We start from the raw sequence: 5,987 nt of genomic DNA on the forward strand, positions 1-5,987 counted from the left end.
TCAGGGTCCCCACAGTTTTGCGGGAAACAGTTTTCAGAAGCCGGTCATCCTCAGCCCTGACTCATTCCCTGGTAACATCACTGAAAATGGGTTATGCGTAGGGCTGCTAACAGAAAGGTCAGCAGTTCAAAACCCCCAGCTGCTCCTCGGGAGAAAGACGAGGCTTTTTACTTCCCTAGAGTCACTGTATCCGAAACTCACAGTGGCAGTTCTTCCCTGGCCCCTTGGGTCTGTGAGTCGGCATCCACTGGATGGCAGGGAGTGAATAGTACCTGACCACACGAGGAGTCTGGCTGGCCCAAACGTTAAGCACTCATTACTGCCTTATAGGGTAGCTGTCCGAGCCGACCTAAAGGCGCTTGGAAGACGAGCTTGGCAATCTGCCAGCAAGGTCACCCAGCTCGATGGAGCGGTTCTGCGCTGCACACCTGGGGCCACCGCACACGGAGCCAACACCAGCACCCAACACCACCGTAAGGCCCGAACCCAGAAGGGGACAAAGCAGTTCGCCCTTGCTACCACCCTGCTGGCAGAGTGGGTCTCACACTGGGCTCTCACCCAAGGCCAGCTGTTCGAAACTGCCAGCTGCTCTGCCCGAGAAAGATGATCGGCTTTCGATGAAGCAGCCTGGTGAAGAACGCTGAGGAGTTGGCCTTGATCCCGACTCCCCCAGCTAGCTGTGTGGCCCCAGGCTGTTACTTGCCTCACTGAGCCTCAGCTTCCATCTCTGTAAGATGGGGAAGAAATAACCCTGATCTCATCGAGTTCCGTGAGGGTTAAAACAAAAAACAAAAACCACAGTCCACGTTCAGTGGACCACGGCTCGGCATTTGGTAGCCGCGACGCACTACTTATGCCTCGATGGATGCCTTCGGGATGAGCTTGCAGACAGTGAGGCCGAGGTTCACCTAGTTCCCACTTTACAGAGAAAGGTTGCAGGGCCACGGTCCGCGGTCATTCAGCCAGGGAGCAGCTGGACTGGAAAGTAACTCCTCAGAGCAGGCAGTTCTTGCAACACTGAAGAAGCCAGACCCGCGTTGATTCCCACCTACAGAGACGTAGAGGTCAGGGCCACCAACCCGGTGCCACCAGGTTCCGAGCTGCTCCCTCTTTACGAGAGCAGCTGGCCTGTGGGCTCACGGTGCCACGCTGAGGGCAGAGTTGCTAAGCCGAGAGCGGGGAGATGCAAAGACAGGAGGAGAAAAGAGATGGCAAGCCCGGGGCCGGCACGGCGACCTGCTCTCTTCCCTGGTGGATTTCAGACCCACGGTTTGGAAGAGCTTTTGTCGTGAAAAGCTGGCCCAGAGGCCGCTCTGTGATGGTGTGACCCGGCGCCTCTCAATGAGGGGCTTCCCCTCTCTGGGGATCAGTTTCCCCATCAGCAAAATGAGGCGCTTGAAGCAGATGCCTGCCCAGAGGCCTGTCGGCCCACATCACTGTCAAAGCCATGGTGCTCAGGTTCCCTGGGGAGCAGCTACCACCCAGGGATCTGGATGACCTTGGTGCAGCCCCTCGGCCCTCAGAGACCTCCAGTGGGAGAAAGGGAGTACACGGAGCTCTGCCCTGAGGGGGTGACAGATGGAAAGAATCATTCTTTGACGGAATCACATGAACAGGATTAGCATTAATCCCCAGTTGGGACTGAATAGCTGTACCCAAAAAAGCCCCGCCTGAGAAGCCAGGAGGGCGTCAGGCACCGAGCAGGGCAGGCTGGGAAGCCAAGGCCAGTGATTTATGGGCAAGATTAAACAAACGAAATGAGCAGAGGGTCCAAAGATGGGTGCTGGGCAGAGTGGGAGCAGAGGCGGCTGCTTCCCACCGGCCCTTCTGAGGCCAAAGGTGCCCGCTGCTTGCTGGGGAGAGGGAGGATGGTGGCGGTATTTTTATTTATTCGTTTACTTAGTTTAGTTTTAGTTTGCTTTTGGCTGGCGTTTTGAATAGGAGCCAGCCAATTGTAAGATGTAATCATGGGGCCTTTCATATACGCCTAAGATGGATGGTTTAGGGCGTGCTCGGGTCATAAATAACAGCAGAGTATCGGCACAAAAATGAAAGATGGAGAAAAGCAGAGAAAATAAATCTACTGGGATTCCAGGGCCATCTTTCCTAGGAAAACACCAGGAGGGGGAGATTCGATCTCCAGGCGAGGCCAGAGCCAGAACCCTCAACGCGCCACACGTGATGTCGAAAGCAGCCAGTACTTGTGGACCTTGTGCTCCTTGGGGACAAGTCACCCGGCCTGATTTTTATCATGTGTGGGTTTCCTAGTGCCCAGCACAGAACTGAACAAAGGACTGAACAAGCGAGAGAGCACGAGGCAGCTCGGGCTCAAAGGCAGCTGGCCAGCGTAGGCCCAAGCACTCGCTGTGGTCCTTATGAGCAAAGGGCCCCCACCCCCACCTCCATTTAGGAACCCTGGTGGTGCTTCCAACCACAAGGTCAGCAGTTCGAAAAGTCAGCTGCTCCGAGGGAGAACAATGAGGCTTTCTGCTTCCATAAGCCTGACCGTCTCAGAAACCCACGGCCGCAGTTCTACCCTCTCCTACGGGGTCACAATCGCCTCTGGGGCAATGTAAGAGACATCTCCATTTGCTCAAAAGGATATGAAAGTAAAATGGAGAGAATAAGCAGCGTGGCGAGGAATAGTAAGTGGAATGTTCCAGAAAGCCTAGTGTGCAGTGAGCGCTCAGTCAGGGTCAGCTAGCTATTATTACTACTGCCTAAGTGAAGTCCTTAGAAACTCAAAATCCAGTCTGCCTGCCTGCCAATTGGTAGAACTAATGTCACACACACACACACACACACACACACCTCAGGGAGACATTAAGGCTGAAAAATTGCAGGTGACTTCTTCTGGGGTTCCACACTCCCTGGCTGTCCCCAGCTCCCAGCTTGACTTCATGGTCGCCCACAATAAGCAGCAGGGGGCGGCACTCCCCTTGCCCCACTACCTCTCAGACTTGGGGACTGTCCACAGTCAAGCTCATGACTGGGCAACAGTCTAGCCCAACACCCCCTGGCCCCCAGCCTCAGGAAGATGCGGAGGGGCAGAGACAGGTGGTTCTGGTTTTGGGTGAAGCTGGCCCAAGAGAAAAGCCCACCTCAAGCCCTCACCCATCATTATACCATGCTGCAGGCCAGCTTCCCCTAGGCTGCCACATCCTGCCCCAGGGCTGTACCTCCACAGGTGTGGATGCACCTGGATGAGTAATGACCTTTCCAAGGAGCCAAGCTCTGGGCCAGGGAGTGACAACTCCCCACACCCCCTCACTTAGAGCGTTACAGCCACTAACAAACAGAAAAACATGAAAGATTCACAAGGGAATTTTACGGGCTATGAAGCTGCACTATAGGCCAAAGGCTGGCCTATGTGAAGAAGAACACAGCATCAGGATTGGAGAAGGCTCGCTCATAACCTGCAATATGCAGGCGACACAACCTTGCTGGCTGAAACCTAAGAGGACTTGAAGCACTTTCTGCTCAAGTCTGCCTTCAGTCTGGATGGCACGTCGTCAACATCAAAAACCACAACTCCCAGCTGGGCCAACAAACAACATCATGATATATGGAGACAGCATGGAGGGTGCCACGTATCTCATTGCACTTGGTCCACCGTCCATGTCCAGGGAAACAGCAGTCACCAAACCAAGGGACAGTGAGGCCCGTGTTTCGCTGGACAAAGCAGCTGCGAACGACCTCTTTGGCATGTTAAAAGTTAAAGCATTAAAAATCAAAAATATCATTTTGAGGACTGAGGTGTGATGGCCCCAAGTCTTGGTATTCAAGGGGGATGGGGTGGAAAGCTGCACTGGACGAAGTACAGCCAGAGTGCTCCCTAGAAGTGAAGGTAACAAGACTCCACCTCACTTCCTACTTTGGAGCTGTGACTGGGGGAAGGGACCCTGGAAAAGGGCATCTCATTGGTGGAGGGTCAGTGGAAAAGAGGGAGGCCCTCGATGACATGGGTGGACACAGTGGCTCCAACATCACGTTGGTGAGGGTTGGCGGGACCCAGCAGTGTTGCTAACTGTGGCCCACAGAGCATCTGAGTTGGAGCGGACTCAACGGCCCCTGACAAGAGTAGGCTGAGGTCTCTAACGCTTTGTGTGAGAACCCAAGTTCCAGGAGGACTTTCTAAAAGCCCATCTTTTGGCCATGGAGCTTCCTACATACACCCTGACCGTCCTCCAGGCCCAGCTGGCTGGGGTGTCCTTCAGGTCTTCCGCCTCCCTCCCTGCCCCTCACCAAAGTGGGAGGCCATGGGAGCCACCTGGGGCCATCATAAATACCTACCAGTTATCCCAAAGGACACGTGCTAGCTGTGGAACGAAAGACCAGGTCCTGAGAACACGGAGTAAGAATCAGTAGGCCTGACTATTCAACAACAACCAAACCAATCAAATGGATTCCAACTCCCAAGTCGATGCCAAGTCCAGGTGTGGAGTGTGCTCCGTGCCCTCCCCACACCCTCCCAGCTGTGACTTCTCAGAGTCCCGGGCACCTGTGGGTGGGTTAGAAACCACTCATCTTCCCATTAGTAGTTGAGCACTTCATGGTGTGTGCCATCTCGGGATGCCAACCACCTAAGCTGAACCCCATTGCCATCAAGGGGATTCCAATTCATAACCACCCTTGAGGACAGGGTAGCACATCGTTACCCAAGCAGGCTGTCACCAGTCTCAGCAGCTGAGCGCTTAATCACTGTGCCACCACTGTTCCTCACTGTGAAGCTATGGCTGTTGGGTGACAGTGAATTGGTTCCAACTCAAAGTGAGCCCAAGAAGAACAGAACAAAGCACTCACCAGTCCTGCACCGGCCTCAAATCTTTTTTGTTTTAACTTTTTATTGTGAATGAGGTGGGCCGAAAGGTCAGCAGTTCGAAACCACCAGCTACTCCTCCGGAGAAAGATGAGGCTTTCTACTCCTATAAAGAGTTGCAGTCGCAGGAGCCCACAGGGGCAGTTCTATACTGTCCTATGGGGCCCTTTGAGTTGGAGGCAGGGAGTTTGGTTGGAGAGTTTAGGTGGGGGTTCACATAGCATATGATCATGTTTGCATTCAACAACTTAGACACCTGATCAAATCTCCCAATGGCTTGTCCTGTCCACTCCCCTCACCCTTTTAGGGGGGGAGCGGGGGTCATCTCTCTCTTGCAGGATATTCTCTCTCTCTCTCTCTCCTAGGATACTATCTTCCCTACCTTGTCTAGCCTCTGGTCTCCTACTTCTCCTTGTCTCCCTGCCCCTCCCGCCCCTAGTAAGGATCAAAGTCACTTTCTTAGTGTATGGGACCCTACGCTTGATTTCCTTTGTAACTGTGGTCTCCTTCTGTAGCGGTCCTTTCGTGATTGACTGACTTCATTCAGCATCATGTCATCCAAACCCATCCGTGTCATGAGGTGTCACAGAGTTTCATCGTCACCATGATGACTTTTGGAATTCAGGGGAGAGCACGAACGCAGTCCCCCACTACCACAAATTATGCAGTCGAGTTTCCCACATTTGGGGAAATCGCAGGGGTCAGCACACCCGGGGTGAAATGGATAAGCCTCGCCCTGGGAAAACCAGCTTTGTGATCCTGGTATCTCTCCTGCCAGGTAAGTAATCATCATTAGTCTTTAGGGCGGCTGGTATTCCATTGTGTGTGCGCACCGGAGTCCGTCTCTCCATTCTCCCACCCACTACTGCGAACAGCGCCGCAGTGCGCACGCATCAGCTCATGCTGTGTTCCTTCCTTCTGGAGGTGTGTAGCCAGTAGAGGGATTGCTGGGTCACAAGGTATTCGCTTCCCAATGGTTTGCAGACATGCCATAGTGCTTTCCACAAGGGTTGTACTGTGATTGTACTGTCCCCCCAGCAGTGGATAGGGGTTCCATCTCCCCGCATCTTCTTTGGCATGTGTTATTTCCCGGTGCTGTTGTTGTTTTACTGTGTTATCAATGCTGGGTTAGGCAATATCTCATCGGCATACTGATTCTCGTCTCATG

General features: G+C 53.5%; 1 non-coding gene across 1 annotated transcript; it reads right to left on the reverse strand.

Moving 5' to 3' along the window:
- Positions 1-5,441: 5,441 nt before the first annotated feature.
- On the reverse strand, positions 5,442-5,605 carry LOC115869004. Its single transcript, XR_004045930.1, has one exon. It is a non-coding gene; the product is annotated as a U1 spliceosomal RNA (small nuclear RNA).
- Positions 5,606-5,987: the final 382 nt, after the last annotated feature.

The sequence above is a fragment of the Echinops telfairi genome, unplaced genomic scaffold (genome assembly GCF_000313985.2).
Source record: "Echinops telfairi isolate 266 unplaced genomic scaffold, ASM31398v2 ScPeMD7_1;HRSCAF=3_0, whole genome shotgun sequence".
Lineage (NCBI taxonomy): Eukaryota > Metazoa > Chordata > Mammalia > Afrosoricida > Tenrecidae > Echinops > Echinops telfairi.